Source organism: Sminthopsis crassicaudata, chromosome 1 (assembly GCF_048593235.1).
Source record: "Sminthopsis crassicaudata isolate SCR6 chromosome 1, ASM4859323v1, whole genome shotgun sequence".
NCBI lineage: Eukaryota > Metazoa > Chordata > Mammalia > Dasyuromorphia > Dasyuridae > Sminthopsis > Sminthopsis crassicaudata.
This window is the reverse complement of record NC_133617.1, coordinates 248250284-248275087: the sequence shown is the minus strand read 5'-3', so window position 1 is coordinate 248275087 and position 24804 is coordinate 248250284. Positions and strand designations below refer to the sequence as shown.

Below are 24804 nucleotides of genomic sequence, written 5' to 3'. Positions count from 1 at the left end.
AGATTTTTCTTTTTTTCTTTCACCCCTATATTTGTATTTTAATGGCAATGCATATTTCAGTAAATGAGGGCCCTCCAGAACCATGTGATCATATGATATATACAGCCTCACTGAGTTTATCAGATATAAGATTTAAAAGCACCAACAGCCACTTTAAGTAGCACAAATTTACTTTACTAAATTCAGTGATGGATTTTATAAAAACGTTTGCAGGAATAACTAGCAGTTATAGTTTTATGTTTTTCTTTCAAATTATAGAGTCAGATTTTATGTGTGTTTTACCTTGAATGTTTCAAGACTTTCATTGAGCGTTAAAACTACCAAAAAGAGCTACTCATATATAATCAACTGGATTCTATTGGAGGAAATGAACAAATAAATTAAAATTAATGAAAAAATAAATAAAAATATTTTGCTCTAAAGAGCTCAATTAATATCTTTGGAATGTATCTTGGAAAATGTGTACTGTTTTAAAAAATAATATACCAAAGACTTTATCCAGGAGCCAAGTAAGCAATGAATCCTTTATAACTCTTCCATGTTCACCTCTATGCAACAATAAGATAGGACCTAAGGAGAGGATGGGGTAAAACAATCTTTTAGCCCAGGAAACTTGGAAGATCAGCATGAAGGGTCTGTTTCTCCCAAGTAAAGGCAGTGTCACAGTCCCAGACTGGAAGCTTCCCAGTGAGCCAACAATAAATCTCACCTGAGCAAACCTGCAGGAAATCCTCCCTCCTATGATGGAGCAGGTGAATACCAACACCATGACTCCCCATATGCCTTAGTATAGTCAGGAGAGCCAGTGAACTCCAGTTCTGGGAACCACTTATGTTTGGGCATAGCCCTAGGCAAACAGGCAAAGTCCAGAGGCCCACTGCTATGCTCTTCAATGTAACCCTTGGGAAATGCAGGAACATTCCCACCAGACTTCAGCAAATGATACACACCAGCACGTGGACCTCAGTAGAGTACCAGGTAAGCTGGCAGACCCCTATAGCCTCCAGCAGTGCTACCCATTATAGCTACTCAGCTAACTCTACATGCTACTTAGCACAGCACCAAACATGAGGGTCCCCTCTCACCCCACACTGAGGTCTCAGAGCAACATGAGTATAGCATCAGATAAACAGTTATGGTCTGCAGTCACAAGCATAGGAAGTGCCAGACAGTACTCCTTCTGGAAGCAGAGCGCAAATTTAAAAGAAAAGGCTAAAAAAACAAAAACAAAAGATAAGCAAAGAAACAACAAAAAAAGAATCTGATCATAAAAAGTTATTATAGTAACAGGGAAGATCAAGACACAAACTCACAAGAAGACAACTATGCCAAAACACCTATGGGCACAACCTCTAAGAAAAACTAGAAGTCGTCTTAAGTTCAGAAAGACATGGAAAAGTTCAAAAAGAAGCTAATAAATCATATAAAGAAGATAAAAGAAAAAGTAGAGGAAAAATGAAAGTGGTACATGAAAATTATGAAGAAAAAGAGCCAACAACTTGGGAAGCTACTCAAAAAATTGAATTGGCCAAAGGGAAAAGGAGTTATAAAAATCAACTGAAGAAAACAGCTCTTTAAAAAATAGAATTGAACAAGTGAAGGCTAATGACTCCCTGAGACATTAAGAATTAATTGAACAAATCCAAAAGATTTTTTTAAATGGAAGAAAATATGAAACACCTCATTGGAAAAACAACTGACCTAGAAAACAGATCCAGGAAAGACAATATCAGAATCATTGGACAATCTGAAAGCCATAATCCAAAGGAGGACCTAGACAGCATTTTTCAAGAAATTATCCAGGAAAACTGCCCTGATATTCTGGAATTAGAGAGGGGGGAAAGCATGAAAGAAACCACCATCACCTCAGCAAAAAAGATCCTGAAATAAAAATCTCAAGGAACCTCATAGTCAAATTTCAGAACTGTCAGGTCAAGTAAAAAATACTACAAGTGTCCAGAAAGAAATAATTCAAATAACAGGGAGTTTCCATCAGGATTACACAGGACTTGGCAGTTGTAGCATAAAAGGATTAGAGGTCTTGCAACATGATAATTCCAGAAGGCAAAAGAGCTAGGACTACTATCAAGATTTGTTTACCAGGCAAAACTTGCCATAATACATCAAGAGAAAAAAATGGTCATTCAGTGAAGTAGAAGGGTTTCAACTTTTATAAGAAGATCAGAACTAAACCAAAAATTTGACCTCCAGTCTCAAGACCCAAGAGAAGGTAAAAAGGGAAATAACAAAATAAAGGATTCAGTAGAGCAGAATTACTTACATTACCATATAAGAAGATGATAATTGTAATTCTTAAAATAAACTGTATCACTAACAACAAAGCTAGGAAGAAAAAGAACCTCATGATATGAGGTGAATTTGAGGGAATGGTAAAAAAAAATTTAAGGAATGAGAAAGAGAAGTATAATAGGTGCCAAAAGAAGGAAGAGGTAAATTATTTCACAAGAAGAGGTTTAGAAGATCTATTATAGTAAAGGGGAGAGGGTATTGACAGAAGGAAGGACAGATCAGGAGAGATGGTAGACAGAAGGAAAACACTGATAAAGAAGGGAAAGGGTGAAAGGAGAGAGAGAAAGAGGACAAACAAGAGGAAGAATAGGGTGAAGGGAAATACCCAAGTAGTAATCATAGCTATGAATGTGCACATTAGAAGAACCAGGAATAATATTACCTGTAAGATATATGGGGTTGGGAAGAAATCGTGACCAAACAAGAAATAGAAAACATTACACAAAGCAAAATATATAATTTTGATTATACTATATTAAAAAGCTTCTATGCAAACAAAAACCAATGAACCAAGATTATAAGGGAAGCAGGAAGATAGGAAACAATCTATAGCAAGGAAAGGTCTCATCACTCAAATATATAGAGAAGTGAGTCAAATTTATAATACAAGACATTCTCCCAATTGATAAATGGTCAAAGGCTATGAATAGGCAGATAAATCAAAGCTATCAATAGGCATGTAAAGATGTATTCTAAATCACTAGATTAGAGAAATGCAAATTAAAACAACTCATGCTTATTAGAATATGACAAAGGAAAATGATAAATGTTGTAGAGGATGTGGGGAAATTGGGACACAAATGCATTCTTGGTGGAGTTATGAATTGATCTAATCATTCTGATGATCAATTTTCATCTAAAAGACAGTGAAACTTTACAAACCCTTTGAGATAGTAATACACTAGTAAGTCTAGATCGCAAAAATCATTAAAAAGGAACAAAGACATTCATGTACAAAAATATTTATAGCAGTTCTTTGTGTGGTGTCAAAATATTGGAAATTGAGTGATGTTTTGGGAAATGGCTCAACAAGCTATAGTAAACGCATGTAATGGAAAACTATTGTGCAAAAAAAGAATGATGAACAGGTAGATTTCAGAAAAACTTGGAAAGATTTGTATGAACAGATGCAAAATGAAATGAACAAAATCAGGACAACATTGTACACAGTATCAGCAACACTGTATAATAATCAAGTATAAATTACTCAGCTATTCTCAGCAACACAATGATCTAAGACAACTATAAAGAATTCACAAAAAAAATTTTGTCCACATCAAGATAAAGAACTGATAAGACTCTAAATGCAGATAAAACCACATTTTTTCATTTACTTTATTCTTCCTCTTTTTTTTTTCAATTTGATCTGTTTCCTCTTTCATAACTGTGATTGATATGGAAATGTCTTTTACATGATAGCACATGTATAAACTTTCAAACTGCCTAACATCTACAGAAGAGAGGAGGGGAGAGAGGGAAGGAGAAAAATTTGAAACTCAAAATCTTGTAAAAACGAATACTAAAGGGAGCAACTAGATGGTGCAGTGGATAGAGTGTTGGCCCTGGAGTCAGGAGAACCTGAATTCAAATATGGCTTTAAATACAACACTTCTTGTGTGATCCTGGGCATATCACTTAACCCTAATTGCCAGGGGAGAAGGAGAGAGAGAGAAGGAGAGGGAGATCAAAAAATGAAGCTAAAAAATTTCTTAATATGTAACTGGGGAAAACAAAATGCTGCTATTTCATTATTTTGTGGGCTTGATCAAATCAGGTCAGAAATTTTGAACTTGGAAATTTAATTTTAAAATTTTAGGAATGACTTAGTTATTACCTCACAAATAAAAAAGGGAGTTAAATAAATTTAGGCTACAGGCTACATATATAAGTGGCATGGAAATCATATATGTCACATTTGAATATCTAATTTATGATCATTTGAATGCACATAAAATAAATATGTATGCATGTATATATTAATATTTTAGAGCTATTTAATGGATTGTGAGCTATAGCTGAATTTTGACATCTGCTAGTTTTCTCTAATTCTTATTTTTTAAAGAAAGACTTTTTTTCTCCATAAAATGTTCTCTTTTGTACAATTCTATGAAAAAAAGAAATTATAAATATAAATTCAATTATGATTAAATAATAGAAATATCTGGCAATAAGAAACTGGAACAATGATAAAGAATAATTTTGACTATCTTATATGGACTTAATTTTAATTCCATAATGTACCAATATGATATCCCTTTTACAACTTGCTTTAAAATGGCTCATTGTTATGCTTGAGAGAAAAGACTAGGAAAGTCAGGGATGGAAAAATCATCCATTTAACTAGAGGTGAACTACTGAAGCATTGGTAACAACAGCATTTTACCAAGATGGAGTTTATGAATATAAGAACATACTTGGAGAAAAATTGATCCCTTTCCTCTCTTTTATACAAATCTTTTGGATTTCACCTGATTCATTTTAGATTTTTTTAATGTAAAAATAAACATTTCCCATTTTTATTATTTCAGTATGGGTTTTTTCTACTTCTATACCAGAAATAGTTATGGTTGGATTGTATAGAAAGTATCAGGAATTTTTTTCTAGAATAAAGGAAACTAGACTGTAGAGGTATAGAATATTTGAAATGGAAGTAGTCATCTGTTTGAATTCTAACATTGGTCTCAGAGGTAGTCTTTTGCTAGCAACCTGTATTTCAGAAAAAAAAAACATAAAAATTTTGATTTATGTGTTGATATAATGTCTTTTAACTTGTTCTCTGTTGTTTAGTACAACACCAGGAAGTTCTTAATATTTCACTATACTTTACATGTGGAAAGAGAATAAATACAATAGGATCTATTAGCAATGTTGCTTACAAACTACATGACACTGGGTTATAGTAAAGCAATAACTATTTGTTAAGTACCCATTCTATACATTCTATTAACAGCTATATAGATAGATAACTTTTATCACTAATAGTTCTTTAAGAAAATAAGCATTATATTGGAAAATTAACATGGCAGAAACTAGGGATTGACCTACATCTAACACTCTATACCAAGATAAGGTCAAAATGGGTTCATGATTTAAACCAGGGGTCCTCAAACTACGGCTCGCGTGCCAGATGCGGCCCACTGAGGATGTTTATGCAGCTCACCAGGTTATGGCAAAATCAGACCGGAAGTGACGTTCAACCTAAACTCATGTTAGCAACACACACTTCTGGCACTGGGCTGAGGCTGTGGAAATAGAGTGTGAGCCCATACTGAGGTGAGGTAAGTTCCCAGGCCAGGGTGTATGGTGTGGGGAAGGGAGAGAGATGAAGAAGACAGAGAACTGATGGCCCATGGCCTTGTAAAGTAGTAACTGCTATTGTCGCCTAGAGTGAGGCTCGTGGTACCAGGCCGTGGCCCTGTATCTACAGTGACTTCATGTCTAACTGTTGTGGTCATCAGTTTCATCATTGTGGGTATGTTCTGGAGTTTTATAAAGAGATGGAATATTGCTAACATATGTCATCACCTTATAATCACTGGGGATCTGACCTTAGTGCCCCCCCCCCTTATCCTGAGTATGAGGAGGTACAGAGCTGGCTTACTGCTTCATCCCCCTCCATATTCTTAAGGTCCCCATACACTTGTGCAGCTTCAAGTCAGATGATGACCTTCCCCAGAAGCCCCAATGTACGATTTGTCACTGAAGCTCATTCTCCACATACAATATATCATGCAGTTATATACATATATGCACAGTCTTGCCTGTGATTAAGATAAATTACAAGTGCAGCATGTACAATCATGCAGCACTGGATCATGAGAATTGATCCCAGGATTCAGAGGAAGTCAGGGCATTCGGGAGGGCTGCCTGAACGGTGACTTGTGTGCAGTGAATGAAGTTCTGAAGCAGGAGAGAGAGTGCGGGAAACGGAGGCATCACAGTGCAGAGGCAGCTTGGAGGAAGTTGGGCATTGCAGTCTGTATGTCACTGTGTGGGGAAAATTATTGCTGGTATATTGTTTTTGTAGCACTGTATATATATGTTGTGTGTGTGTGTGTGTGTGTGTGTGTGTGTGTGTGTGTGTATAGGTATTTTACTAATAGCAATTTGAAATCCCTTAGAAATAATGATGTCAAGAAAAAGAAAAATTGACTTGGAGTGTAGGATATTCAAAGAACAGTGGATTTATGATTATTTTTTCATGCAGTATAAGGAAAGAGCTGTATGTCTGATAAGCCAGAATATCGTGTCTGTGTTCAAAGAATATAATTTGTGTCAACATTTTGAAACTCAACATAAAGATAAATATGATTGTTTGGTTGGAGAAGTGCCATCTAGGGGAGGGGGAAAGAGAAATGGAGGGAAAAAACTTTGGAACACAAGTTTTTACAAAGGTGAATGTTGAAAATTATCCATGCATAGGTTTTGAAAATCAAAAGCTTTAATAAAAAAAGAAAGTAAACATTATAGATCTTGAAAGGAGCTCTGATGATCATCTTATAGTGAATATTATTTACATTTTTTAGATTAGCCAACTGAAGGTCATATTGAAGTATATAATATCTAACAAATGGTTAAGGGACAGGGAGAGAAATATTACCAATGTAGTAAAATTTTGACCAAATAATACAACAGCATAATAGGAATTTCTTTAGTGATCTCTAATTGTAATAAGAAACAATTAGAAAACAATTGTTAACCAGCACAATGAGTAAATAATAGGCATTCGGAATCAATGTGCATTATGGTATCCAAGGTGGATTCTACAACTTTTAATCAGAATCATAGAGTCTCAGAGTTGTCAGAGATTTTTAGGATTATTGGTTTAGAATTGACTATTTGACATGATTTAGTTCAGCCTCTCATTTTACGTGTGAGAAAACTGAGACACATAGACCATAACATACTTATTCAGGGTCATATAGGAAACAAGAGGCAAAGCTGGAGTTTGAACTTAATTTCTCTCACTCCAAGTGGGGTGCTTTTCTCTACTCATAAAGAAATGAGCTTCCAGAAAGCACTCCCTCAACTCACCTCCTTTTGGTCACAGAAGAAGAATACCTTTGTTTCTCCCCAAGACTACTCTATTTGTACTCTTAATTGTACTCCTTACCAGTTCCTCTAGCAAATTAATGAATAATAAATATTTGCCTAATAATTATTTATCCAATTGATCTTTCTCCAACAATCATCCTCATTTGGTTCTTGAGTTTCTTTTCCTCTCCTGGATCCCTCTGATTTCCTTACATTTGACTCCTCTGATGTGTTGAAATCCTAAAAAGCCTTCCTTAGTCCTTTCTCTTCAATCTAGCTTCAATCTTCTCACAGCCCTCCCTTTTCCTAATTTGATCTCTATCAGAATCCTACATTCTCTGTACACACTGTATCCACAATACCATTCAATAATGCTTCTGTCCTTTCTACTGCAGCTCTTCCTTCAAAGATTGCAATTAACATCCTAAGTTCCAATTTATTTTTCTCCTATCTTTATACTTGATCTCTCTTCAGCTTTTGAAACATTCCCTTCTACTGGATATCTTCTCCTCCTTTGATTTCAGAAATACAATCTACTGTTGCTTAACTGTGATTCTCACTACTCCATTGCTGTTTACTTTACTGAATGGCCTTCATGACCTCTTAATGTAAGTGTTCCCTCAAAACTCTGCCCTTGCTATTTTTTGAGTCTCTCTCTCTCGCTATTTCTCCCTTTTTCACTCCTGTACTTTTAAGTACACCTTTTTGTAGATGACTGCTAAATCCATATGCATAATCCTGTCCTTACTTCTGTGATGCAGACTTGCACTTTCAAATATCCATTCAACTGGCACCTCAAACTCTGATTTAAAAATTGTGTCCAGTTATGAATGCCATATATTAAAAGGCTCATTGACAAACTATAAAATGTTGAGGCTTACAGTATGTCAACCAGTATAGTGAAAGGTCTAGAAAAAAGTCAAGTAAAAGGTTGTTGAAGGAACTGAGAGATGTTTAAAGTGAAGGAGAAAATGAAGTCATAATTACAGTCTTCAAATATTTGAATGTCAGTGAAATAGAAAGGGGATTTGTCTTATTCTTAATTGTTCCAGAAGTTAGAATTAGAGTAAATGTTTAAAAGTCAGATTTTTATCTCAGTGTAAAGAACTTTCTAATAACTGAGATAGTTATTGAGCTTCCTCTCATCGTATGCATTCATATTATCCTGGAATCATAGAGGGAGAAGATACAATAAAACAATGAACATTGAAATGGAAAAGATCTCAGAAACTACCTAGCCTAACTGACTCATTTTCCAGATGAGGAAAATGAATCTCAGAGAGTTTAAGGTACTTGACCAACCTCACATAGTAAATAGCTGAGTGTAAGTAGCTGAAGATATCTGACAGGCCTCAAATCCTACCCTAAGCATTTGAAGACCTTCCCTGGAAAAATGGGAGGATGAGAACAGTTTGTTTTAACAATCTCAAAGACAACTGAAACAGGTGTTGTGGAACATTTACAGCTTGGTCAAACATCAGAGATGCACAAGGTCAATCACTGCATCCTGGACCATCATCAGTCTTAACTTTTGGAAAAAGAAAATGAAGCTAATGACTTTGTTCAACAACTCTGCCTTGCTTAAATCTCATACATGAGTTATATGTGATGTCATTGACCCTCTTTGAAAAAAGGAGGATGACCCCCACCAACAAGTAGCTGAGCTAGGATTCAAACCTATATCATTTGGCTCCAAATCTAGCCATAGTCTTCCTCTCACAAGAGGAAGGTGGGAAGCTAGATGAACTAAAATATATTTATTTTAATTCTTGACTTATATGACTTGATTTTTAAAGGTGTCAATCAGTATATACGTTCATCCAGAAATGTTAAAATCATTTAGGGACAAAAATATTTCATAAAATCTAGAACACTAAACAAAAATAAAAGGAAATCATAAATATAGCATTAAAAAACCCAATTCTAGTATATTTTTAGAATGATATCTTTGTTTCTTTACCAACATGGCAGAGAAAGGCAAAAGGAATTTTAGAACATATTGATAACTCCTATTCTGTAAATAAGCTATAAAGATGTTTAAGTTAAATAATAACATTATATTCTAATGTCTATGGTAATATTACAAATATAGTTTTACATGCAGTTAAAATTGTTTAGAATTACATAATGTTAATGAAAGATTTCTAAAAGATGGTATCTTTCTATCAAGTTTGTTCATTAAAAGTGAAAAATGAAAATAATGCAACAAACTTTTTTCCTGTCATGGTATCTTAAAAAGACCATCATGACTGACCAATATAACAAATTAAAATTCAATAAAATATGTGTAGATGTACATCTTTTCTATTAGTCAGAAATGTTTGACTAATTTCAATGTTTTGAAAAAATGACTTATACCTAAACCTACAGGAAATGGAAAAAAAATAAGCCAGGAGGATTTGGCAATGTTATTATACTTCACAACATTCTCCAAAATTGAATCATGTTTTTGTCAAATTCCTGCATTGCTAGAAACTCTTACAGGAGTTTGATCACTCATCTATAGCAATATACAGGCAATATACAAGTGGCCATAGCTTACTGCTTGAAAATAATTTAATATTATCTGAGATCCTGTCATCTGATAGCAGTGCTTTAAGATTCAAGAAGAGCATGATTGAATCAGGAAACCCTAAAGGAGAAAGCCAAGCAATTTGATATCACAATCACCCTTGCAAAAACTTGTGTTCCAAATTTTTCCTTTCTTTCCCCACACTCCCTATCCTAGATGGCAAGTAATCTATGTTAAAACATGTGCAGTTTTTCTGTAAATATTTCCATAGTTATCATGCTTCACAAAAAAAAAAAAAAATCAGATCAAAAAGGAAAAAATGCAAAAGAAAATAAAATGCAAGCAAACAATAGCAAAAAAGAGTGAAAATACTATGTTGGGATCCATACTTAATTCCCACCCTCCTCTCTCTGGGTGCAGATGACTCTTCATCACAAGACTTGTCTGAATCATTTCATTATTGAAAAGAGTCATGTCCATTAGAATTGATCATTGTATAATCTTGTTGTTGCCATGTACAATGATCTCATTCTTCTTACTTCTTTTAGCATCAGTTCATTTAAGTCTCTACAAGCCTCTCTGAAATTATCCTGCTGATCATTTCTTATAGAACAATAATATTCCATAACATTCATATACCATAACTTGTTATCCAACTGATGGGCATCCACTCAGTTTCTAGTTTCTTGCCACTACAAAAAGGTCTGCAACAAACATTTTTGTACATGTGGATCTCTTTTCTCCTTTTATGATCTCTAGAAACAGTGCTGAATCAAAGGGTACTGTTAGGTTCTTACTAAGTGCTAGGAAGAAAAGAATGTGAAAAAATTGGATATGTAATTTGCTGTTGTCTCCAGAAATTGCAGATCGCTCTCTGGGAGGAAATCTGCTGTCATTAACTGCCGCCAATTCTGACCTCGTGTAGAGACTCTTTCTCTCCCTCCAGAGAGCCGCCCCAGGTCTGGCCCAGACAAGACTTTCAATCTCTCAAGTACCGCCCTCTTTTATCCTCCCAGAGAATGGGCATGGGATAACACAAGGGCTTCTGGGAAAAATTACTTCAACCAATGAACTTGCTCCTCCTAAGCATGTAAGCTCCTCCCCAGGAGTTCACAGGAGTAAAACTCCCCTAAAGGCAGGAACTAGAGAATTGTTAAGTACTTTAGCACTTAGTAAGAACCTAATATCTCATTATCTCATTAGCACTTAGTTAGAACTGAACAGGGTATGTGCAATTTGATAGTCCTTTGGTCAGTTCCAAATTGCTCTCCAGAATGTTGGATCCTTTCACAGCTCCACAACCATGTATTAGTGTAACAGTTTTCCCACATCATTATCTTTTCCTATGGATCTTAGCCAATCTGAGAGGCTTGCTGTAGTATTTCAGAGTTGTCTTAATTTGCATTTCTCTGATCAATAGTGATTGAGAACACCTTTTCATATGAGTAGAAATGGTTTGAGCTTATTCTTCTAAAAATTGTCTGTTTATATCCTTTGACCATTTATCAATTGGAGAATGGTTTGAATTCTAATAAATTTGAGTCAATTCAATGAGGTCTTTATCAGAACCCTGGAATATAATTTTTTTTCTCAGTTTGTTGCTTCCCTTCTAATCTTATCTGCATTGCTTTTGTTTACACAAAAACTTTTAAACTTTATATAATCAAAAATATCAATTTTGTATTCAATAACATACTCCAGTTCTTCTTTGGCCCCAAATACCTTTCTTCTTCACAGATCTGAGAGGCTAACTATCCTTTATTCTTCAAATTTGCTTATAATCACTCTGTCTAAATCATGAACTCATTTTGATCTTGGTAGGAGTGTTAGTTGTGGATCAAAGCCTAGTTTCTGCCATACTAACTTCTAATTTTCCTAGCAGTATTTTTCATAGTGAGTTCTTATCCCAAAACCTGAGGTCTTTGGTTTTGTCAAATACTAGATTACTATAGTCATTGACACAGTATTGTGTCCTGTGAACCTAATCTAATCCATTGATAGACTACTCTGTTTCTTAGTAACAATTGTTTTTGATGACTGCTCCTTTATGATACAGTTTCAGTTGGATCATTGTTTTGATTAGAGTACCTAAATTTTTTACAATTGATCATTCTTTTAATGTTACTGTTACTATATACAATTTTTCTTGGTTTTCAATTTGCATCAATTCATATAAGTTTTCCCAGGTTTATCTGAAATGATCCTTGTCATCAACAATGGTATTATATCAAAATTATATAACACAACTGTCTCAACCACTCCCACATTGATGGGCATCCTTTCAATTTCCAGTTCTTTGTTATCACATAAAAGAGTTGTTCTAAATAATTTTGTACAAGTAGGTCATTTTCTCTTTTCTCTGATATCTTTAAGATACAAACCTAGTGGGTAGTATTCCTGGATCAAAGAGATGCACAGTTTTATAGTCTTTTTGGATGTAGTTTCTCCCAAATAGCTGGACTAGTTCACATCTCCTCTAACAGTGTGCTCTTGTCCAATTTTTTCACATTCTCTCTCTTTTTTTTTAATTTAAAGTGTTTTATTTACAAAACATATGCATGGGTAATTTTTCAACATTGACCCTTGCAAAACTTTCTGTTTCAAATTTTTCCCTCCTTTCCCCTACTCCCTCTCTTAGATGACAGGTAGTCCAATACATTAAATATGTTAAAGTATATGTATACATATTTTACAGTTATCTTGCTGCAAAGAAAAACTGGATCTAGAAAGAAAAAAATCTGAGAAGGAAAACAAGCATCAACAAAAAACATGAAAATGTTATGTTGTGGTCTACACTCAGTAACCAAAGTCCTCTCTCTGGATGTAGATGGCTCTCTTCATCATTGAACAATTAGAACTGGTTTGAATCATCTTATTGTTGAAAAGAGCCATGTCCATCAGAACTGATCATAATATAATCTTGTTGTTGCCATGTATAATGATTGCCTGGTCCTGCTCATTTCAGTTAGCATCAGGTCATGTAAATCTCTCCAGACCTCTCTGAAATTACCCAGTTGGTTGTATCTTACAGAACAATAATCCATAACATTCATATACCATAATTTATTCAGCCATTCTCCAATTGATGGGTATCCATTCAGTTTCCACTTGCTAGCCACTACAGAGAGGGCTGCCACAAGCTTTTTTGCGCATGTGGGTCCCTTTCCCTTCTTTAAGATCTCTTTGGAATATAAGCCCAGTAGAAACACTGCTGGGTCAAAGGGTATGCATACTTCCAAATTATCCTCCATAATGGTTGGATTAAATGGTTCCACCAATAATGTTTCAGTGTCCCAGTTTTTCTATATCCCCTCCAACATTCATCATTCTCTTTTCCTGTCATCTTAGCCAATCTGATAGGTGTGTAATGGTATCTCACAGTTGTCTTAATTTGCATTTCTCTGATCAATAGTTATTTGGAGCACTTTTTCATATGCCTTCAAATAGTTTCAATTTCAACATCTGAAAAATTGTATGTTCATATCATTTGATATTTATCAATTTGAGAATGGTTTGAATTCTTATAAATTTGAATTAATTCTCTGTTATAATTTTAGACATGAGGCCTTAAGACCTTTGAACGTAAAATTTTTTCTCAGTTTATTGCTTCCCTTCCAATCTTGTCTGAATTACTTTTGTTTGTACAAAACTTTTTAAACTTAATATAGTCAAAATTATATATTTGGTGATCAATAATGATCACTAGTTCTTCTTTGGTCGCAAATTCCTTCCTCCATATAGAGATGAACTATCCTATGGTCTTCTAATTTTGTTTATAATATCATTCTTTATATCTAGATCATGAATACATTTTGACTCTTATCTTGGTAAATGGTATTAGGTGTGGGTTAATGGCTAGTTTTTACCATACTAGTTTCCAATTTTCCTAGCAGTTTTGTCAAATTCTCATCCCAAAAGCTGGGGTTTTTAGATATGTCAAACACTTGATTACTATAGTCATTGACTATGTTGTCCTGTTCATCTAACCTATTCCATTGATCAACTATTCTGTTTCTTGGCCAGTACCAAATAGTTTTGATGACAGCTACTATGTAATATACTTTTAGATCTGGTATAGCTAGGCCACCTTCATTCACTTTTTTCATTAATTCCCTTGAAATTCTTGACCTTTTGTTTTTTCAGATGGATTTTGTTATTTTTTCTAGGTCAGTAAAATAGTTTCTTGAGAGTTTGATTGGTATAGCACTAAATAAATAGATTAGTTTAGGTAGCATTGTCATCTTTATTATATTCACTCAACCTATCCAAGAACAGTTGACATTTTTCCAGTTGTTTAGATCTGACTTTATTTGTGTGGAAAATGCTTTGTAATTTTCCTTATATAGTTCCTGCCTTTCCCTTGGCAGATAGATTCCCAAATGTTTTATTCTATCGACAATTATTTTAAATGGAATTTCTCTTTATATCGCTTTTTGTTGGATTTTGTTAGTAATTTATAAAAATTCTGATGATTTATGTGGATTTATTTTGTAGCCTGCAGCTTTGCTAAAATTGTAAATTATTGCTCATAGGTTTTAGTTGATTCTCTAGTGTTCTCTAAGTATACCATCATATCATCTGCAAAGAACGATAATTTGGTTTCCTCATTACCTACTCTTAATTTCTTTAATCTCTTTTTCTTCTCTTATTGCCAAAAGCTAATATTTCTAATATAATATTGAATAGTAATGGTGATAGGGGCAAACTTGTTTTACTCCTGATCTTATTGAGAATGGTTTCAGTTTGTCATCATTACATATGATGCTTACTGATGGTTTTAAATAGTTGCTACTGACTATTTTAAAGAAAATCCTTTTATTCCTATCCTCTCTAGTGTTTTTTTTTTTTTTTAATAGGAATGGGTGTTGGATTTTATCAAATGCTTTTTCTGCATCTACTGAGATATTTATATGATTTTTGTTAGTTTGGTGATTGATATAGTTGATTATGCTAATAGTTTTCCAATATTGAACCAGCCTTTCATTCCTGTTATAAATCCTACTTGGTTATAGTGTATTATCCTAGGGGTTACTTTCTATAATCTTGTTGCTAATATTTTATTTTAAGATTTTTGCATCAATATTCATTAGGGAAATTGGTCTATAATTTTCTTTCTCTGTTTTCACTCTACCATGTCTGTGTCATAAGAGGAATTTGATAGGAGTCCTTCGTTCCCTATTTTTCAAATAGTTTATATAGTATTAGAGTTAATTGTTCTTTAAATGTCTGGTAGAATTCACATGTAAATCCATCTGGTCCTGAGGATTTTTTTTCTTAGGGAACTGATTAATAGCTTGTTCTATTTCTTTTTCTAAAATGGGGCTATTTAAGTAACTTATTTCCTTTTCTGTTAATCTGGGAAATCTATATTTTTGGAGGTATTCCTCCATGTCACTTAGGTTGTCAAATTATTGGCATAAAGTTGGGCAAAATAACTCCCAAGTATTGCTCTAATTTCCTCTTCATTGGTGGAAAGTTCTCTCTTTTCATTTTTGAGACTCACAATTTGATTTTCCTTTTCCCTTTTTCTAATCAAATTAGCTAAAGTTTTATCTATTTTGTTGTGTTTTTCATGAAACCAACTCTTAGTTTTATTTATTAATTCAATAGTTTTTTCTTTCAATTTTATTAATCTCTCCTTTTATTTTTAGAATTTCAAGTTTGGTATTTGATTGGGGGTTTTTAATTTGTTTTTTTCTAGCTTTTTTAGTTACAAGCCCAATACGTTGATTTTGCTTTTCTCTATTTTATGCAAGTAAATGCCTAGAGATAAAAAAATTTCCCCTTATTACTGTTTTGGCTGCATCCCACAAATTTTGGTATGTTGTCTCATAATTGTTCTTCTCTTGGATGAAATTATTAATTGTGTCTATGATTTGCTGTTTCACCCATTCATTCTTTAGGATGAGATTATTTAGCTTCCACTTACTTTTTGGTCTATTTTCTCCTAGCTTTATATTGTATGTGATTTGATTGCATCAAGATCTGAAAAAATGCATATATTATTTCTGCCTTTTTGCATTTGATTTTGAGGTTTTATGCCCTAATGGATGTTCAATTTTTTGTATGAGTTCCATGAAGTGCTGAGAAAAATGTAACCTCTTTCTATCTCCATTTAATTTTCTCCAAAGATCCATCATACCTAACTTTTCTAACATTTTGTTTACCTCCTTAACTCTTTAACTATTTATTTTGTGGTTCAATTTATTTTGTTCTGAGAGAGCAAAGTTGAGATCCCCCATTAGTGTAGTTTTGCTATCTATTTCTTCTTGCATCTCTCAACTTCTCCTCTAGGAATTTCCATATTATACCACTTGGTGCATATATGTTTAATATTGATATTGCTTCATTATCTTTAGTAAGATATAGTTTCCTTTCTTATCTCTTTTATTTAGATCTATCTTTGCTTTTACTTGATCTGAGATCAGGATTGCTATCCCTGCTTTTTTTTTTTTTTTTCCCTCACCTGAAGCATATTATATTCTGTTCCAGCCCTTTACCTTCACTCTGTGTGTATCACCATATTTTAAATGTGTTTCTTGTAAACAACATATCGTAGGATTGTGGCTTTTAATCCAGTCTGCTATCTGCTTTTGTTTTATGGAGGAGTTGATCCCATTCACATTCACAGTTAAAATAATTATTTCTGTATTTCCTGCTATCTGATTTACCCTACGTTAAGCTTTTCTCTTTCCTATCCCTTTTCTTCCTCCCCAGTATTTTGCTTTTGATGACCACCTCCCTCAAATAGTCCTCCCCTTTAGAGCTCCTCCCCCATTTTTACACTTTCCCCCTAATTCTTCTGTTTTCCCTTCAATTAGTCTTTCCCTTTCTTTTCTCCCTTTCCCTCCTGCTTCTTTATAAGGTGAGACAAATTTCCTTATGATACCAAATATGTCTGATATACTCTCTTAGAGTACAATCTGATGAGAATAAGATTCACACAATGTCCATACCCCTCCCTTCTTTCCCTAAATTATAATAGATTTTCTTTGCCCCTTTGTGAGATGTAATTTACCTTATTTTGCCTCCTTTTCCCTCTTCTTCCAGTATAATCCCATTTCTACCTTTAGTTTCTTTTCCATATTATCATAATAAAATAAAATTATACCTGTATTATCTAACTATACCCATAACAGAAATATAGTTCTCAAGAGTTCTTCCTTTTTATCTTTTTATGCTTCTCTTGAGTTTTGTGTTTGGAGATCAACTTTTTTGTTCAATTCTGGTCTTTTCATTAGAAATAGATGAAATTCACCTATATCATTGAATGTCCATCTTCTTCCTTGAAAGATAATGCTAATTTTAGCTGGATACCTTGTTCTTGGATATAATCCCAGTTTTCTTGTTTTTCAGGATATCCCAGATTATAGGCCCTTCATTGCATACTTTAAGGTGGAAGCTATTAGGTCCTGGGTAATCCTAATTGTGACTCCTTGGTATTTAAATTGTTTCTTTCTGACTTCTTGCAATATCTTTTCCTTGGTATCATAGTTCTGAAATTTAGCTATGCTGTTCCTTGGGGATTTAATTTTGGGGTCTCTTTCAGGAGGTGATTGGTGAATTATTTCAATGACTAATTTATTAAGATTCTAAAACATCAGGGCAATTTTCTTTATAATTTCCTATAAGATAATGTCTAGTTTCTTTTTTTCATCATGGCTTTCAGGAAGTCCAATAATCCTTAAATTGTCTCTCCTAGATCTATTTTCCAGGTCAGTTACTTTTTTCTAGGCGATATTTCATATTTTATTTTATTTTTTCATTTTTTTTGTTTGACCAATTCTTGAAATCTTATTGAGTCATTCACTTCCATTTGTTCAATTCTAATTTTTAGCGTATTATTTTCTTCAGTTACCTTTTTTAGATCCTTTTTCAATTGGCCAATTGATTTCTTGTTGTTCATTGCATTCTTTTTCCATTTTTTCCATTTCTTCTTGTAATGATCCTATTTCATTTCTCTATTTTTCTTCTAACTCTCTTTTAAGATCCTTTATGCAATCTTCAAAGAAAGCCTTATGAAATGGGGATCAACTCACGGCTTCTTCTAGAGTTGCTTTGCCTTTAAGAATCTCAGGATTTGAGGTCTGTTCTTCTCTCCATAAAAGCTGTCTATAGTAAGAGTTCTTTTTTGTTTTTTACTCATTTTTTAAAGGCTTGAGATCTGTTCAAAGCAAAGTAGTGATAGTTGCTTTAATTTGCCCTGGGGCAGTTCTGCTGATTGATTTCCAGTGCTTGGTAATGGCAGCTAGATCCAGTGTTCTTCCAGGGCTCAGTGGTTTACAATTTGTCTTTTACAAAAGACAAATCTGTCAAACTACCGGCTTGCAACCAGGACAGAATGGCCTAAGAGGCTTACAGAAAATTCCCAGGTTCATGGAAGCTACAATACTCTGACTCCCAGTCTAGCTTCTTGCCATGGGTTCGCCATGGAGTGCTCTGGGTTTTTACAGACTGTTCCCCTGCCTGACTGAAACAGACATGTTCTAAAGTTCTTCCAAGGTATTTTCTTCTAGAAATGCATTGCACTCCAAATATTTGTGGATTCTTTGACTTCAAAACCAGTTTAAAGGCTTATCTGCTGTTGGTTTGAGAGAAGGTTAGAGGAGGCTACATACAGTGAGTTGTATCTACTCTCTGCCATCTTGGCTTCACCCTTGCCACATTCTCTTTAGCATTTCTCCTTAGTCTTTCTGTCATGTTAGCCAATCTGATAGATGTGAGACAGTATCTAAGAGTTGTTTTAATATGTATTTCTCTGATCAGTAATGATTTAGAGTATTTTTCATGTGATAATTGATAGTTTTTAAAAATTTCTTCTTTTGAAAATTGCCTTTTCATATCTTTTGACTGTTTATCAATTGAAAATGGCTCTTATTTTTATAAATTTCAGTCTGTTTTCTATATATTTGAGAAATGAGACCTTTATCAGAGAAACTTATTATATATTTACCTAGTTTTCTTTTTCCTCCTATTTTTGGTTACAAATTTTTTTTGTTTGTGCAAAAGTTATTTATCTTCATGAAATCAAAATTATCCATTTTACTTCCTAAGGCCATCTCTTGTTTGTTGATAAATTTAGATTCATAAATTTTTCAGGTACATTTTCCATGATCATTTGATTTACTTATGATATCACTTTTTATGTCTAAAACTCTGCAGTATTTAAACTTTATTTTGGTGTATGATGTGAGATGTTCCTCATGCTCTTCCTATGCTTTAGGAAGATCTTTAGGCAGCTGTGTAGAAGATGGATTGGAGTGGGGAAATGCTTGAAATTTGAAATCAACTTAGAAGTCTATTATAATAGTTTAAAGAAGAGGCAATAAGAGTGATAAAGATGATCACCGGTAATGTGATTACATAACTGGAAAGAAGGGGACAAATATGAAAAAATACTATAGAAATCTAAGAGGTGAGATTTGAGAACTAATTACATATATAGATTGAGAAAGAGTCAAGAATTATATCAAAAATATAATGCTAGGAAGTGTAAAAGTGCCTTTAAAATCCTAGGGATATTCTGAGAAAAAGTGGACTTAGGGGAAAAGAAGATGAGTTCTGTTTGGAACATGTTGAATTTGAGATGTCTGTGGGATATCCAATTAGAAATATTCAATATTCAGTTCATGATGTGATATTGCAACACAGAATAAAATCTAGGTCTGAATATATAGATCTAAGATATCTATATATGGAAACCAATGAATTCATCAAGTACGAGATTATAGAAAGAATGGAGAATTTATCCAAGACAAAAAGTTGGGTTTACTCATAGTAAAGTGGATATTATATTGTTGAAAATCCCACAAAGAAGATTTACTCTATGAGGACATCTTGTATTATGATTTTAGACTACAATAGTCATGAAAAAAACTATATTTTAAAAATTCCTACCATACCTTTTCCATCTTTCATGTATTTTTGTTTTTTATTTTCTATTCACTCTTGAATGCCCTTGAGATGACTTTGCTTAGTTGAACCTTTCAACAAGATTTCTTTTAAACTGCTTTCCCCCTTCTTTGCTACTTAAAGTTTTGTGAGATGATTTTGTTCACAATTTTTTACCTTCCATTTCTGTAAAATTTCATATACAAGTTTGCATTTTAAATTAGTTTGGCCCTTGATTGCTGTTGTATTTTTCCATTTGACTGTGATTCCAAGTTTCCTAACCTGACACAAAGTCACATCTTTCAATGCCATTATTCTCCTACTAGTCTTATAAAATTTCAAGACAGGTTATATTATGCTGTCTGAAGAACTAAAATTGAAATTCACTAACAAAGCGATGGAGAAGCACATGATAAACATGAATAAGTTACATCTATAACTCGGGGGAAATCACTTGTTATATTTGCCTCACACTTATACAATAAATGTTTATTGTCATTATTACTACCATTATTAATATTATAAGGAGGGGGGATAAGCATTTATCAAGTAGGTGACTTGATTTTGTTCAGATAGCTAGGGAGTACACAAATTTGAACTCAGTTTTCCTAAATCCCAGGTCCAGTATTCTGTCTCCTATGCTACCTAGGTGGTAATATCATCAGCAGTACCAGGATCATGTTATAAATAATTATAATTATTACAAATATTATAAAGGGAACACTTGTAAGTGATGTCCTCAAGTAAATATAAGTGAAAAAGAAAATTCTCTAGTCATGTAATAATTGAACAATTAAAACTGAAGCAATATGCTCTATTTCTGTACATAAAATGTCATGAAGGAAGGAAGATGGAAAGAGCAAAAGGAAAGAGAGGGAACAAGGTAATCAGTATTAAGTGGCTTACAAATGTTATATAACTTGCTCAAGACAAAACAAAGAAGTTCTCTTGAACAGTGGGCAGACTGAGAGGATAATAGCAGGAATCATGGCAGACATGGATGAGATGTAATTTATCCTATTGAAGGAAGTTCCATATGGATAAGCCTACAGATGCTTTTGAGTAGTTGAGGAACTCATGATTACTTTAATGAATCATTTTTCTACAGTATTTTAAAGCTTATGAAATATCTTCATTCCACTAGTCTTGTGAAGTTGGTTGTGCAAATTTTACCATCCCAATCTTTCAGATAACTATGATAGCTTTTAATTATGAAACCCATTACTTCCATTGTAAAGCTCAGAGACTTTTCCTCAGCCACGTAGTGAATAAAAAACAGAATTTGTCCCCAAAAATCGCACAAGAAACAAAAGTCTCAAAATTATAATTTTTATTGTAATACATTGCCATTTTATTGATTGTGCTTTTTAAAAAGAGAAATATATTTTTTCTCTTTAAAAAGTGATTCTAAAAGGTGCGCTTAATTCAAGGGTGATTTTTAGTATGCCTTGGAACCAAAAAAAAAAAAAAAAATAGACAAACATAAAAACTTATCATTAAGGAGATGAAATTGTTTTCAGAGGATTTTAAAATTTAGACCTGGAAGGAATATAATAGATACAGTCCAAGGCCCACGAGCTCCTCAATTTATAAGGAAAAAAAATTGGAACCCAGTGGGGTTGAGCAATTTATCCACAGTACACGTTAAATGGGAAATAAATTCAGGAACTGAATTCATATCTACTCCAAAATGGTGTTGTAAAGGTTTGATCAACAATCACCACCTTAAAATCCCTTGCTATTCCTATGAATTTGTTTTCTGGGAATACATATATTCCTTAAAGTCAGAATTGTATTCCTTGAAACAACATTTCATAATAGAATAGAAAATAGAATAGAAACTCCACTTGGTCTACCTAGAATTTTTACTAAAATACTAAGGACATAAATCAATATATTTTTATATTATTGAGAATAAAATGTGAATAGGTCAAAATATCACTAGGACAACCAAGACAAAGCTTCTGGCTTTGGCAAATTTTGGTTCATGACCAGTTGAGAAGAGGCTAGTCAGGACAGCTAGGTTATCTAGGAGACATGAAAGGGTTCAATTGGAAAACAAGTTCATGATTTAAAAGTTATTACACAGGGCAGCAACGTGACACAATAGATAGAGCGCCATTCCTGCAGTCAAGCAGACATGAGTTCAAATCTGGTCTCAGACACTTAACACTTCCTAGCTGTGTGACCCTAGGCAAGTAACTTATGAATAGAGTTAGGAAAAAATTATAGAAATCTAGTTAAATAATAATATAGCCTATTTACCCTTAGGTATCATAGTTATACATGGGTCTTGTCATGAAGCCGCACTAGAGAAGTATCCTCAACCAACATGCACTTATTCCTACTAGCCTTTGGTCTCACCTTAGTTCCAAGCTCATACATTTGGAAGATGGTGATGTAAATAATTGTCTTATTACAAACATTTGCTAAAAAATGAAATAGATTTTGGGGGAAACTCAGTAATTTATTTAGTATTGTTCTTCACCACAGTTCATTGTGCTAATTTTTTTTTTTTTAATCATCCTTTTTTTTTTTTTTTTTTTTTTTTTTTTAGAGAAAAGCAAAGTTTATTGTACATTCTCGCGAGAAGGGCGTCCCACTCTTCGAGTAGACTATCTAAGAGAGGAAGCGCCTCCTGTGGGCAGGACAGCACCTTTAATCCCTAACGCAAAACGCCCCCTCCCACCACTGACCCTCCTCCTCATTGGCTGAGAGTCTTACATTCTAAACGCGAGATCTACCCATGAAATTGAACTTGACCAATAAGTACATAGTTACCCATATTTGGATGAAATAGGGAGATGTCATAGGAGGGGAAGGCAATGCCCTTTGCTCGAACTTCAGAGTCCTTCAGGCCTACTCGAACTCTGAAGTAGATGAAGCCTTACTCGATTTTCACAACTGTCTTGTAAGATCTCACCTCATCTCATTCATGCTCAATATTTCTTGTCAATGAATGTTGGAGGAGACTCTTTTGGGTAAAGGACCACCAAGTCTGCAACTTATTGCATTATGTGCTCACTGTAAGGTTCCCCTCCCTGGAAATCATCACATAGTTTGTTGTGTTGGAGAGAAATCCAGGGTCCAAGTCCTTTTGAAGGAGGTATGGTCCCTTTAAGAAACTGATTTGTCATCCTTTCTGATTGATTTGTGATTCAAATTACACCCAGCCTCTGGGTGGGGCTGATGGATTAAGCCTGCACCTTTGATTCACAAATCCTGGTCAAAAGTACCCCATTGAATTCCAATGGGAGATCTGGGCTTGTCCCAGCCCCCATGGGATCTGAACCAACTTGAGACTCCACCCACGGGCCCCTTTAGCTAAACCTCTCATTACAAAAAGAGCCAAACTAAAATCCTCTCTTTGAAGAGGTTCCAAACATGCCAGAACTATGCTTAGCACCCCAATGAGCATCTGCCCACTAGAATACTCTTTCCAGTGCCCTCCTCTTTTTACCTTCACCTATTTCCTTAAGCAGACTTTAATCTTACTTCCAATCCCCATAATAACCCTTTTTTATCAATCTAGGTTTTTAGGTCTATAAATTCCTTTACAGGGGACTTTTTTTGCTGCCAAGAAGGGAGTTCCTCAAAACTCCCAACCCTTGTTCCAAAATCTACCATGAACCCCAAACCTGCCACTAGACCTCATTTAACTCCCTGATCATCAAAAGCCCTAATTTTTTTTAAATTTTTTTATTATATATATATATATATATATATATATATATATATATATATATATATATATATATATATATATATATATATATATTTTTATAATATTATCCCTTGTATTCATTTTTCCAAATTACCCCCCCTCCCTCTTTTCCCTCCCCCTGATGACAGGCAATCCCATACATTTTACATGTGTTACAATATAGTCTAGGTACAATACATGTGTGTGAATATCATTTTCTTGTTGCACAATAAACATTAGAATCCGAAGGTACATGCAACCTGGGCAGACAGATATTAGTGCTAACAATTTACATTCACTTCCCAGTGTTTCTTCTCTGGGTGTAGCTACCTCTGTCCATCATTGATCAACTGGAAGTGAGTTGGATCTTCTTTATGTTGAAGATTTCCACTTCCATCAGAATACATCCTCATACAGTATTGTTGTTGAAGTGTACAGTGATCTTCTGGTTCTGCTCATTTCACTCAGCATCAGTTGATTTAAGTCTCTCCAGGCCTCTCTGTATTCCTCCTGCTGGTCATTTCTTACAGAGCAATAATATTCCATAACCTTCATATACCACAATTTACCCAACCATTCTCCAACTGATGGACATCCATTCATCTTCCAGTTTCTAGCTACAACAAAAAGAGCTGCCACAAACATTTTGGCACATATATGTCTCTTTCCGCTCTTTAGTATTTCTTTGGGATATAATCCCAGTAGTAGCGCTGCTGGGTCAAAGGGTATGCACAGTTTGATAACTTTTTGGGCATAATTCCAGATTGCTCTCCAGAATGGCTGGATTCTTTCACAACTCCACCAGCAATGTATTAGTGTCCCAATTTCCCCACATCCCCTCCAACATTTATCATTATATGTTCCTGTCATCTTAGCCAATCTGACAGGTGTGTAGTGGTATCTCAGAGTGGTCTTAATTTGCATTTCTCTGATCAGTAGTGATTTGGAACACTCTTTCATGTGAGTGGATATAGTTTCAATTTCTTCCTCTGAGAATTGTCTGTTCATATCCTTTGACCATTTATCAATTGGAGAATGGTTCGGTTTCTTATAAATTATGGTCAGTTCTCTATATATTTTGGAAATGAGACCTTTGTCAGAACCTTTGTTTTTAAAAATATTTTCCCAATTTGTTACTTCCCTTCTAATCTTGTTTGCATTAGTATTCTTTGTACAGAAACTTTTTAGTTTGATGTAATCAAAATCTTCTATTTTGTGATCAATAATGATCTCTAGTTCTCCTCTGGTCATAAATTCCTTCCTCCTCCACAAGTCTGAGAGGTAGATTATCCTCTGTTCCTCTAATCTATTTATTATCTCCCTCTTTATGCCTAAATCATGGATCCATTTTGAT

At 34.1% G+C, this 24804-nt stretch overlaps 1 protein-coding gene across 1 annotated transcript in view; it reads left to right on the top strand.

Annotated features, from left to right (window-relative positions):
* Positions 1–24804, top strand: part of CCDC178 (coiled-coil domain containing 178) — a 630290-nt gene that overhangs the window by 540646 nt on the left and 64840 nt on the right. The window lies entirely within an intron of this gene.